The sequence below is a fragment of the Chelonus insularis genome, unplaced genomic scaffold, assembly GCF_013357705.1.
Source record: "Chelonus insularis isolate UGA/USDA-ARS -01 unplaced genomic scaffold, ASM1335770v1 contig_376_pilon, whole genome shotgun sequence".
In the NCBI taxonomy this organism is placed as follows: Eukaryota; Metazoa; Arthropoda; class Insecta; order Hymenoptera; family Braconidae; genus Chelonus; species Chelonus insularis.
In genome coordinates, this window is record NW_023276534.1 from 249531 (window position 1) to 263758 (window position 14228).

General features: G+C 28.6%; 1 protein-coding gene across 6 annotated transcripts in view; it reads right to left on the reverse strand.

The window, feature by feature from the left end:
* Scgdelta (sarcoglycan delta) overlaps window positions 1-14228 on the reverse strand; it is a 178520-nt gene that overhangs the window by 124190 nt on the left and 40102 nt on the right. The window lies entirely within an intron of this gene.

A 14228-nucleotide genomic window follows, 5' to 3' on the forward strand; every position in this document is an offset into this window, starting at 1 on the left:
ATTCAATGCACCGTTGCATTTTTAAAAGAAAAACAATCGTTTATTTTTTTTATTTGTACATAAAAAATAAAATAGCATTCATCAATATCTTTTGTTTCTGGTATTATCTAGATATTTTCATTGTTTATTTATTAAAACTCTTGCAAATAAATTTTAAACAATAAATAAACAATTTTTTTCTAAAGTAAAGATGACAATGTTATTGCTTATAAGCCTCTCATTAAAAGAAATAATTAATAAATAAATACTAGAAGAAAGTAATTGAAAAGAAATACACATGTGATTTATAAATTAGCATATATTTCAATTATACTCGTTGAAAGTAACATGTAAAGTCACGATTTAGCAATTGAATACATACACCAAAGGGCGAATGAATCGGAAATCAACGTTGGTTAGCGCGATAGAAAGGCAGTCCAGGGAAAGGTCAAAATAAACGTAACACAGTGAAGCAATAACATGGCATGCACGCCGTAAATTTCACGGTGGTCTATATTCGTACTGGTACAATCGAACACCCGACATAATAACACATGGATGCTGACCGTAAATTTAGTGGGATCGTTGTGGTTCGACCACTATTGGTATTCTCTTTGGCTCCGTTTTGCTGAGCTCTCGCCTTCTGCCTTTCGTTTCTCTTTCATTTCGTTCCTTTATCCACGATCATTCTTCAGCTTTCCATTTCCCTCAACGAAGAATGAATATTGCTCTTCTTTATAACAAAGCACACTATTTTTGCTCTTTTTGAATGGGGAAATTATTAACGTGATTACAAGGGAATTTCTAATGGTTTTATTCATAATTATAATGTACAGAGATAATAGAATTATTGGAATAACGTGAAAATAGTCAGAGATTAAATTCCAAACAATTTTATTTTAACACCATCTAATGAACAGGAGATCGTTTTTTCTTTCAGGTAGTTTGGTATCCACATATTAAGAGATTAGCATTATTAACAAATTAATTAAAAACTTTATGCCTGTTAATGCCAAACTACTTTAATATAGTAGAGATAATCATATTGAATAGCACGGTTTTTAGATATGTTTAAAATGTAAGTCAAGTGTATTATACTTGAAGAAAAACTTTGTTATGAAAATTGTAAATACAAAAATTATTCTCTTCTTTTCAAGCAAATATGACTTCAAAACCATAAAATATATTCATAAAGAACATGAATATTTATACAGTTAACATTTTTGTACTTCGTTACAAGACAGAAAAGTAGAAATTTTTAAATATAAAAATAGAAAAGCAAAGTAACGAAGATGAATGTTCTTTGAAAAAGAAATTTTTTCTCCCAACTCTTCTTTAAAGTACCATTGAAGTAGTTTTGGTTTCATTTTTAAATAAAAATGGAGCCATTTTAGTTAACATAAACAGCATAAAATTTAAAAGTCATAAAACTTGAAAAATTATTACCGTAAAATTTTATAAAGTACTTAACATGATTTATTGAGAAGAAAATTTGATTAAAATAATAGTTACTCTTAGGATAAATATATCAATGAAATTTTTCAAATCTTAAGATGTGAATTTTCGTAGAATAATTTGTTAGGAAAATAAATGAAGGGAGGAACTTTGTAAAGCTGAGAGTTCTGTTAAATCTGAGTGTTCGTTAAATGGATGAGAATATGCTTTCGTAGAATTTCCAAATTTAGTTGGTCTTTCTCTCCTTGTATTCCTCCAAAGACTTGACCAACTTCCGGGAGAGGTAGGTCTGCATTTGGAGAGAGAGAAAGAAGAAGAGTTAAGTGGATTAGATAATTCTGGCGTGAACACCAACGAGCCAACTTCCGGACGTGAAAACTCCGTCCTTCGAAGTAGAATGGAGATTCTCAAAATAGTAACATATTACCAGGATGGTGTATAATGAGTTTATAAACTATACTCTAAAGTACTTGTATTTACTAATAATTATGTTTACTCTGTGGATTAAAATACGCTTCAGGAATGAGTTAGGATTCAGGCCAATTACAGGTATTAAGGAAGAATGGACCAAATATGAACACAGGGTCATTACGGATGTTGTAATTTTAATGTAATGCGGGAAAGGAACTCATTTCGAGAGGTATCATGAAACAGGAGAGTGAAAACATGATATATTCCTACAATAACAGACTTTATTCATCTAATTTACTAGTCAAATGGATGTTTTGACTCTTTATGATTTTGAAAAGTTAAGTTTATAAAACCAACAGCTTAATTGAATTACTCCAGTATTTGCTGATGGTAGAAATTAAAAATAAAAAATGCTGATATCGCACAACTAAATTGACGTGGCGGTGTGTAACACAGTGCATTTAATCATTTAGCGAAATAAATTCATATGAAAAAAAAAATATAATTCACGTGTTGATTTTATAATCCATCATAATTGTTATGAACATTCACGTTGAAAAGATCAAAATTGGAATATTAGTTTTTATCACAGTAAAAAACAACTTCTTCAGATTATTTTTAAAATCCATTAGTTTTATTTTCAGTCATTCATATTGGATTTTGTTCTCATTAAAATCTTTTTTGCTTTCATTCAAATATTTTCCATATGGATGAAAGTCATGGAATTATGTTGTGAAATTTTATGTTTTTCAATAGAGTAATGTTTAGTATTTTTTATATGGAATATTTATTTTATTCAACAGATGAGAGAAATATATGATTTCAAAAAGGAATTATAACATTTAAGTACATTCGATATCAAGGCTTTCCCAATACTTGTGGTTCATTGTTTCTACATTATAAAAATGGTATTCAACTAAAACAATAGGTAATTATATTGCTAATACATTCATCATAGTTTAAAGCTAAACTTTTCCTACCAGAAAGCCAAACTGATCCAACATATTGGACCAAGAATGGACCAGTCTTGCTTCTTACTAGAGTTGATGGAAATCAATCTAGGTTTAGAATAATCCAAGCTTGAATAAGTCAATGCACCAGGAAATGTCTGTATTTGAGCAGCTGATTACACTAGTATGGTTCCTACGTTAGGACTAATTGGTGTATCTAATGCAGTGAAAGAGCTATTTAAAGTGTAGATTTATCATCAGCTGATCAGTCTTTCAGACAACTTCAAAGTGGACCAACACTTGGAGTACTTGTTCTTTTAGTATATTTCTGTTTTATCAATATCAAGACAAGTACTCATTTCAAATGTTTCAGCATCTAATGTAATAATTATAAATACATAATAATAGAGAGCTATTGATAGCATTGGTGATTGAGAATAGCAACATGGTTATTGATTAGTTTAATTAATGCTAAAATAACTCACCAAACTGAGTTATTCTATAAATACATGTTGATGGCTTATAGAAAAAATTCAGAAATAGTGATTGATCTTTTGTTGATATCCAAAATTTCATACCTAAAAATAAGAAGCTATAATTAAATGATAAAATTCCACCTTAAAGCTCTATAGTAAATTCATGCCTCAGAGCAGGATGAAAAGTTTATTAGGTATCCCACAGAATCTTGGAAGAATGTTTAACTCCAAAGCGCATAAATATAAAATAGCATTTGTACTAGAGTAGATTTCACAGTGGATATATGAAGATCAGAGAGACAGATTTAAGTCTGACATAATGGATGTATGTTTCACTTTCATGAAAAGCTCAAGAGACAACTGCGTTTCCTTACTACTCAACTAGACCCCTTATCTTTGTTATAATTTATATTATCAATATCATATGTAATCTTGTTATCTGAAATTCAATTTTATTAATAAATTATACATTTAGCTTCCTTACCATGGGGTTTCATTCAAACGTGTGTTTTTTTTTGCTATTTATTGATAGAATTTCAACCATAAAATCCAGCTTGTGAAATTCCATTCTTGAGAGGAGGATTTTTTTAGAAAAATTCATCCCCAATTGGAAAGTATTATTCATTTAGTTCTCGTCAGTTTTATATTACAGAATAGAATTACTCGGCTAATCGAAGTCAACATTGCTCAATGTGGTTTAAATATCCATGAAAATGGATACTGAAATTGATCGACTAATATTCGTTTCGAAATTCAGTAGATTTGAATAACTACGATTAGACTGGAAATCTAGCAGTAATTTATCGTATTCTTGATTGAATAAATCGCAATTTCAACATTATGTTGGCTTAAACTGATCACTAGATTGATATTTATAATAGTAATTTCCATACTTTACTAAATTTAATTAAATATATCTGTAAGTAATACTCTTCAGTTGAATGGAAAGTGAAATTGCTTATCATAAAAAAATTATAGAATAATTTATTGATTTAAAAATAATTCTATTTGCTTATGGAGTGATCACCAACTCTTCTAGACACAGCAAATAAAAAGTGCAAATATGTTTGTAAGTCTAGCAATTGACTACAGTTGTAATAAAAATATTTTTAGGATGTAAAAGTACTAATAAATGTACTTGGTAAATATTTTTATTTTATCTTCAATTAAAATCTGACTGTCACTCTGTTTATTTTATAAAAACAAATTTATTAAGTACATCACATAAAATTACTCACTTGAACATTCATACCACATGGTACAAAAAAAGAGAACATTAGTGATGTTAAAGAAGAAACAGAGAAAATGTTACCAATTAAATTTAAAAAATTCATCAGATATCTGCTAATCAGGGGAAAAAATAAACTGGACGATTCCGGAAAATATTTTCAAGGTAATAATCCAGCACAATAGCATCAGCTTGATACTGTCCAGTTGATACTGCTTGAAGGTAAATAATTCGTTAGCTATTACAATTTCAATAATCATTTTCTGTGGTTTTAATGGTTAATCCTGATAGCGAACAGTGCAGACAATGAAGCATAGAATGGCAACGTGGTGTGGTAAGAGTAAATGTCGTTCATTGGAATGACGTGAACACAAGCTTCAGTAGAGGATTTGGTGTATTTTTGTGGTTTGACGGACGGATGTTTGACGACATCGCCTTCAATACCTAAATCTATTTGTATTCAAGTCAGAGCAGATTGTGGGACGTGACCTGTACTTCCTTACATTATTCTGTCTTTCATTTTTATCTTTTTACATTTAATCTTTAAGTGCTGATATTTGTATCGAATTATTTCCATCTCCATCACATGTTGGTTTATTAATATAGTTTCTATATAAATTTTGGACACAGTACATTTGCAGACAATTATGATGTATATAAAGAGGCCAAAGTCAAAGAGAAAGAGAGCTCTGGGATAAAAATGTGTTCGTGTAGCTTACAAGTTATAACTTGTTGACACACTAATCTCGTAGGGCCAGAATATGATTACGTAGTCAAATGAGATCATGGCATATGCATGAACCAAGCTAAAACGACCTTTTTCGTACACGTGACTTTCACTATGTCTTCAGCTTCAATTTTGCATGTTCCATATAGTCCAGACTACATTTTACACAACTCCATGTAATCTCATGTTAATAAATATTTTCAATTTTTAGTGTAAATCTGCTTTATTAGTTCATATAAGAAAAACAAAATTCATTTTATTATCATGATGAAGTAAAAAACTTGGTAACATTGATGCAACTAGTTTTGGCTATCTCCAATCTATGTTATTTCATAACAGTTCTAGTATTATTATTCATGTGAATGAATTGCATGAATCTAGATTAATCCTAACTTTTGAATTAAATTACTTGGTGAGTAAGTGAATTTTCCATTATATTTATTCGCACTTTGAATATCTAGTTTTAATAAGTAACTTCTATCTGAACTCATCTTGTTTAGTAATTCAGTTTTTCTCTTCAATGATCAAGAGATTGGATAATTTTCAGAAATAAACTAAGCTGATGAATGTTGAATTACCGAGTAATTTTACATCAAATTAAAACAAATGTTATCAACTTATTATATTTTTGAACTGATCATCAAGATTATCATGTAGCTGATACTGATGGATGATGTAATAATGTCAGCAGCAATTATTCGATCATTATCATTCAGATAATAATTCAAGCTTGAATAGTATAATAACTTGAAATTAAAAATATTATAATAAAGTCATTGATACCAAGCCTGTTGATACCAGTGATGATAATTACAGCATACCTTGACAGATAATTCATCAAATGTCTGCCTAGTCTTTTATAAACATAATAACATTCATTTTGTTTTCCATCTTTTCATAAAGTTGCAAAAATAGTTTAAATATACTCTTTTAAAGTTCTTAAACGAATTCCAACTTTAAATGTATTAAAGGTCTTTCATAGTTTCTTAAATTAATTATTTAAGTAGAGTTTAATTAAAAATCCTGGTAAAATCATGAAATTAAAAATTAATATCTGAAAGTCAGAACTTGACTTTTGTCGTACACCCAGCTGAATAATAAAATATAAAACTAGAAAAAATAAACTATATTGATAGCTGTTTAAATTTAAAATGACTTTAGCAAAAAGTCATGTTTATTTTTGATCATACTCATTAGTTAGTTTAAGATTATTAGAACAGTTTTTGGAGGATTGAAGTAAAATGGAAAAATTTCATTTTTCCAAGGATTTAGAAAGTCTTGCTAGACTTTTGAATCTCCAGTTTTATCCTTCAAGGGCTAATTTTAAGAAATACATTTGAATTGAAGTCATACTGAATTTTAAAATTTTATATAACTGAGACACTTTTCTGTGATACCCTTGACTAAATTAGAGAAGTAGAAAAAAAGTAATGGTGTATTTTAACATAAAGAGATGATGTTTTCTGATGCTATCACATGCAAGACCATGAGAAAATGTAATCTGACTTGCGTGAAGCTGAGCTATTTAATGTAATTGAGGATAATCAATGACTATCCTGAAGCAATTATATTGCACTTATCGTGATACAACTGCTGACTGACACAGACTTGTCCAATGTACAAGCAGTTTACACCAGAGGATTGCTGGTTCAGATTCCATTTGTTCCGCTTGTCAGTTTATGACATATATGTCCTATCTATCCCACCGATTTACATCATTCTTTACCGCATAACATAACTAATTCTATTATGCCAATAGGTGTTCTTATAATTCATAAAGATGAAGTTACCTTGATATGACATGAGAAGGTTTGCATAATCACCATAATATATTAAATTTTTTTAAATTTCTGCTGTGCTGATGAAAAATAACAAGCATATATTAGACAAAAAAAAAATATAAAAAAGATATATGGAATTTTTTTTTTCTAGTTTGCTATCTAATTTATAGAACATGCTGATGGTAACATGCATAAATTATCTCTAAATTGCCAAGTTAATCTTTTTGAAGTTGAGATGAGATAAAGTAGAATAATCGCAGATATCTAGCGTCCAGCTTGATGGAAATCATGAGTTATTCTTGTAAGCATGCTTAGTTACTTATAAATTAAATTATTTTTAATAAAAATTATTATCATTTTATATTCATCAATGTGGAATTTATTTTTTAAAAAAATTTAATCTTTCTTCTTATAAAATAAATGTAAAAGCATACATATGAAGGATTATTTTTACTTGTGTACGAATGTAACCATGATTACTTTTTTCAAATTATATTTTAAATAAAAAAAAAATGTTTGAAGAAAAGCAGAAAAAGTGAAACATTTGACATAATTTATAAATTTACTTAAATAAGATTAAAAAACATTTAAAAAAGTTTTTATTTATTTACTTTTAGAGATGTGATTTTATTAGAATTCATTAATATTTGTTAATATATTAATATTCTGCTTTGCTCCACTTGACCATTCTTTTCACTATGATGAAAACGTCAGATATTTTGGTAATGAATTAATATTTATAATCCCTAGAAGATTAAAATTAATCTCACAGAATAGTATTCAAAAATTTTAATGAATTATAATAAAGGAAAATAAAATTTCAGTAGTACGAATCAATATCAGTTCATACCATTAAATATTTGTGGGAATGTGAATAAGGAAGAATAGAATAACTGTAGGAAAAGAGCAAGAGTGATAGAGTGCAATAAAATAAAGGATCGAGTGGGTGATAAAGGAGGGCCATTTTCGGACAGAATAAATGCAAGTGAACTTTCAATTTCCATTGAGATGAAAAGGCATAAAGAAACCTATAAAATCCCAATATCAACTTCCATTTTTCAACATAAAATAATTTTATTTAAAATAAATACTTATATTTATATTTTTATGTGCTTCCCAATTTTTTTTTCTTCTTCTTTCGCATTATTTCAGATATCTATAAGTAGCTTATATTAAGACTGCATAAAATAATGTAACACCAAGTCATTGAGGACTTGGGATTTAATCAAATTCCTTTACAGATGTTATCTGATTCTTTATAATAAAATAAACAACTACTTAACACTGGTAAATACTCAAATCATAGGAAATCAATACAATATACAATATGGAACCTTTTAACTAGGATATAAAAAAAAAAAAATAGTAAAGAAAAAATTTATGCATAACGAGTATGGTAGAATAAAATAAAATTTTATTGCTCGAATTGATAGAAATAAAAATGGATTTTTTGAAAAAAAAAAAAATCATTGTAACAGGGAGATTAAAAATTTTTTGAATGACTTAAAAAAAATGATAGATGATTACAAATATATTGGTTACATAAAATATCAAAAGCACTTACGAGAAGTAAAGTAACTTTTACTTCCTACTCTCATCGCTCAAGTGCATAGTACTTGTAAGTTTCAAAAGCGTTCATTATCTCAGGATTATTCGGAGCTGAAGAAGAAAAACATTTTCATATTACTCAAAGTTTCCATACATTCTCACACACTTTATGACCGTATTTGCAACACCGATGCCTACTTTATAGAAATTGTCACTATCGAGCGACTAAGTTTACCCTGTCGTTGCAGTTTGTTGTTGGTGGAAAGCAAGATAGTTGGTGGAAAATGAACATTCAAGAAACTCTCCCTATACCATCCCAACATTTACGAAGAGTAAATTTACTTTAGATGCGTATCCGTCTTCAATCCAACTTAGTAGTATCAATTATCCTTATACGGGCTGGCCAAAGCATAGTCTAGGGAAATTCAATTAATCTCGATTCGTTATGAGCCAATTCCACCTATCGCTTATTTGTCACCGTAACTTCTGTTTCAAAGAGAATTACATTTATAACAGTGATGTTAAAAGTTTTTCAAGTAGTTAATTTCATGTAATCTCATGTCTGAGTCCTATTCTTTTGAACGAAGATGAGAGAGAGAGAGAGTAGAGTAAGGAGTGAAAAGAATAAGGAGCTGAGAGTCTATTCGTAGAAACGGGTGACTAAATGAAAGGAATGTAAATCATAAAAAGTTACGAGCTTTTAAATCTTTTGCAAGGTGGTGCACGTTCGCTTTAATTACCTTACATCTCTCATTCTCCCTTGCACGAGCGACTTGGCGTGCCATGTCGGAAGTATGGAAGGAGAGAGAGAGAAAGCTTTTACACCCCTTGGATAGTCTCGCATTCACTTCACTTTCTCGCTCTATTTCTCTCATTGAAATTCCTTTAGAGCAACCAATCCTTCCTCTCTTCCTCCCACCACTACTCTCCATTGCTATTTTCTTCGTTTATATTTCGTTCGTGTCTTTCCGTCTCAGTTTTACCTTTTTTTTCACTTCCGTTCTCTTTTTATCCATCTCCTTGTCGCCGGTGCGCTCATCTAGCACCAAAAAATTGTCGCTAAATAGATCTTCTTTGAACCATGTATTTCCGGTCATAATTAACTGTGCTTTTATTATTAACATTTTTCGGTAGACATTGTTTAATAAAATATTCATGCTGAGTCTTCGAATTTTTGTCTAGTATTTTCTGTTTTGAAGAGAAAATTTTAAAAATGTTTAAAATAGTAGATAGTGTTGGGGAAATAGTTTGATTTATATTTTGTGTATCAATATGTTTCTTTGTGTTGAAAATAATTCAATACTTCATTAAAACCCGATCGAGAGATTGTTGGTATAAATCAATCGCGGTGAAAGGATAAAAATAAAAGGGGAAAAAGATTGTGTTGCTTGAAATCTCAAATTGGTCTCAGTTTGATTGCCAACAGTACTGTCAGCCAGCCAAAAATAAATATACATTTCAAACGCATACCCACGACCACTCGGATGAAATTAAAAAGTACTATCTTTGATTGATTTGTCACGGAGGTTTGCATCAATCTACATTTTTTTTTTATTTCTTCTTTAATTTATTTCTCCAATCATCTTCTCAATTTGATGTATTTGATACAATGGAAAAAATACTTATGTTCAATGCAGTTATCAAGATAATTATTAGTTCTGGAAATCGAAATTTATGAATGTTTGTCTAGGATTTTCTTTATAAAGTTTAGAAATTTTAATTCAAACCAAATTAGATAGGGGAATGAGAGGACATCTATTGAGATATTAATTATATTGATAATTAGGATAAAATCGATAACAATTCTTTGTGATAATAAATTAGACTCTTATGGCTTTGACAGAGTCGGATGGATTAAGGAATAACAACAAAGAATAATAACTGCGCATGTGCAGAGGCATTATAATGCAAAGAAATGGTTTGTGCGCATGCGTAGTCCTCATTCTTTGCTCTTATTCCTTATTCCATCCAATTGTGTAAAGGGCCTTATCAGTACTAGTGATAGTTATTTGAAACCCTCACAAGACATTGCAATAATTTAGAATTAAATTTTACTTAACTTAATTTTGTTATGTTATAAGGAACCGATTAAGTGTAAGTTTGACACAAAATATTCGAAACCGGCTGAATAATTAAGTTTGTACTACTAGCCCTCCATTTTCCTACTTTAATTTCATTATGAACTCCTTTAATCATTTTTTGTTCAAGTTCCTAGTTTAACTTTAAAGACATCTTTGATGCAAGAAGACATTTTCAAAGGAAATTTAAACGAAGAATTTCGAAGATCTTTCTTTTTACTTCAAAAATCCTCTTCTCTTAACAAGAACTATTTTTTCTAGCAGATTTCAGAATATTTTGAATTAACTGAAAAGAATTTAAGAAAAATTACTATTGAGTTTTATGAAGATAAAGTCAGTTGCAATATAAGTTTATCTTAATAGGAAAAAGAAAAATCATTTGTAAAGCATCTTGAAAAAATCTTCATCGTGAAGTTACTGCTGTCAACAACAGGAAGGGTATTTCAATTCTACAATTCAAAATGAAAAATTGTAATTCTTTTACAACTGAAAATAAAATGGTTGAATAATTGAACAAACCCATCATTGTTTTCCGACCTTTCAAATTACACTGAGAATCAGGGGTTTTTTAAAGCTAAGATAAATAAAACGCATGAATTGAATTCAATATAAAAATGCCATAAACAAACCATAGATACTCCGTAATCACTATTCGCACCTTTGGATGCGTGTAAATATTGTTATTTTGTTTGCAACACAATAAGTATTGTTTCCTTTTTTTTTTAATTTAAACACTCAGTTGTATTTTTTCAATTATTTTGAAATAAAAAAAAATGTAACCATGTGTTTAACAGATACGCTCCGATTGGTTTCTAAATTTATCTAAATCATAAATGTTTTATTAATTGAGTTATGTAAATAAAACAATGTGTTATAAAATCATAATTGAAATATAGTACAACGCATCGTTCGATAGATAAATTGGACTAATTGGTTAAGGTATTAACCCTTATCCTTATATGTATGGGTTATTGGACATTGTCATCTTTAAAATCGATTGGATTTACTCACCAATATTGATAGTATTAAGGCCAAGCTCCAGTGGCTTTGCCATGCTACTGGATAATAAATAAAACATTCGAATAGATCGAAAATATAATGCATGCATAATGTTATGATGTTTTCGTAAGTAAAAGATATATTGTATGATAATCGACTCACAGTATTCAATATATTTGATAAATAATTTTTCCGCTTCTATAAATTATGATGAACACTTTAATTCCGATCTATTTTACGATAGACACTTCTCGTGGTATTTATAGCAACACAAACTATTCGAGATGTTTATTAAAAAATAATTTTTCATGAATGGGAAAAATTTTATATGCTATTTTTAATTTAATTAAAAAAAAAACAAATTAACAATGCTAAATATTTAGAAAAATTCATTCAGAAATTGTTTTATTAATCCTAGATTGATCACCTTATGAGAGAAATGCCGGCTAAAACTTTTTTTTCTGTATAATTGCGAAATAACTCATAAGAATAATGTTTAAAAATTAGACATTGTTCTTTAATAAATTGAGATAGTTTTAACGAATTGTTTTATTTCAAAATCATTATAGAACATTATTGAAAAAAACCGACATAAATAAAACTGAAATGTTTAAAACTAAAAACGAATCTAGAGTATTCATAAAATAGATCGCAAAGGAAAAGCATCGCTATTTCGTTTTAGTGTACACGCATCTACTACGGCGACAGTATTATTAATGTGAATTATCGCCCTAGTTCGCAAACAGATACTTTTTTTCTCATACATCTAGTATTGAATGCATTATGATACATTAGGTGCCTGTATCACAAATATCGAGAAACACTTTTTTCTTTATCCATGAGATTTATGAGATTATTTTATCTTTTTCTATCCACAAAAACCATTAATAGTAAACTTGGTGCATTTTTAAATCTTCAAAATACAAGTTCATATCTTTTTTATGTGAAAAATATGCATTAATGTAAATTAAAATATAAAAATCTATTCATCCTAACATTTCACATTATCAGATGTAAATCCTAGTATAATTGAAACACTAGAAGAGTAGAATTGTAGGTTATACAGAGAAATTATTTTGACGCATGCCCACAAATTATTTCTGAGCTATAACTTGAAATAATTAATTTACCAACCAAGATTTTTTTTTTTACTACTATAGAATATATATTAACAGTTAATAACTAAGAAATCGTTTTTTAACAGTAATAAATTTCTTCTATCAGTTTACATCTAAAGTCCTTTAAATGTAATTTACTTTGCCATAGTCCTTGCAAAGGATACATGTCTAAATGGATAAATAGAGCCAATGTATCTTGTAATCATAAAAAACCACAAATGAAATAAATAAAGTGGTATAAAAGCATTGTACGCAGTGATTGTTGATGTTTTTTGGGGATTAAATGAAATTAAAAACAGTTAGAAGAATTTATAGGAGGTGATACTTCAAGAGACTTCGCGAATGAGTGTAGGTCATGCTAGAACTCTTTAGAAATTTATTGCTTTGCTGTTCGTTCCTCTGCAATATCGGCAGGATTCATCGAGAGACTGAAACCGGTACTCGAAGTATTGCTGATTCATCGATATCGTAAATAGAAGTTTAATTAATTCGCCGCTTGGTTAGCTTGTCAGATAGACAGCTTGTCAAGAAAACACGAATATATGCTTGGCGTTTGCAGCATCACAAAACTCCTATCGGATTCAAAATTTCTCAACTCATTAAAATTGATTTACAGGCGTAAATTACGTCATAAAGGTGATAAGTTTGCTGTATCGAACATAACGATTTAATATTCTATTTATAAAAATTCCTTTTTCAATGTAAAATGTATAAAGAGAGCACTTAGAATGTGCATATTTCAGTGAATATATTTGAGACGCATCCAAGAGAATCTGAAATATATACAAGACATATTTTGGATTCATAAGGTTCAATACTCAACATAGACTTTGGATACCTTTTCGATAGCACGGAGTAAAACTTGTTTTGCTCCTCTGGTAGCTTAAACAATAGCAACTACTATTTTACGTTGATCTATTGCTGAAGCAAAAGTGAATAAAAAATGTAATGGATATTAAAAAAAAAAAATTTCGGCTATTCAACAAAATGTTAATTTAATGAATAAAAATAATTTGAAATAATTCTATTCAAAATAATCGCACAAAATGAGAATGTTTTTCAATAAACTATTTTTAATAATCATCAGTACTGAATCTATAAAAATGTTACTGTATTACTTATGTTAATGTTTTATGCAAAAATTTTTTGTTTATACAGTAAAAATATTTAATTTATATTTAAACTCAATGGAACTTTTGAAATCAAATGTAAAAAGTACATAATGTTTTTTATTATAAATATTTTCAAATAAATTTTTTTAATTAAAAATAATGGGATTAAATTGATAGAATTATTTATAAATTAACAAAGAATTAATAAGCCAATTGAAACTTTTATCAAATAACAAATCAAAGTTATTATTTAAATAATAACAACAATTGATTATTTCAAATTACTTTATATATCAACAATTTAATATGTCTTAATAATTTGCTTGTTTGAACTCAAGTGTCACTTAAAGCTCATTTTTGATTATT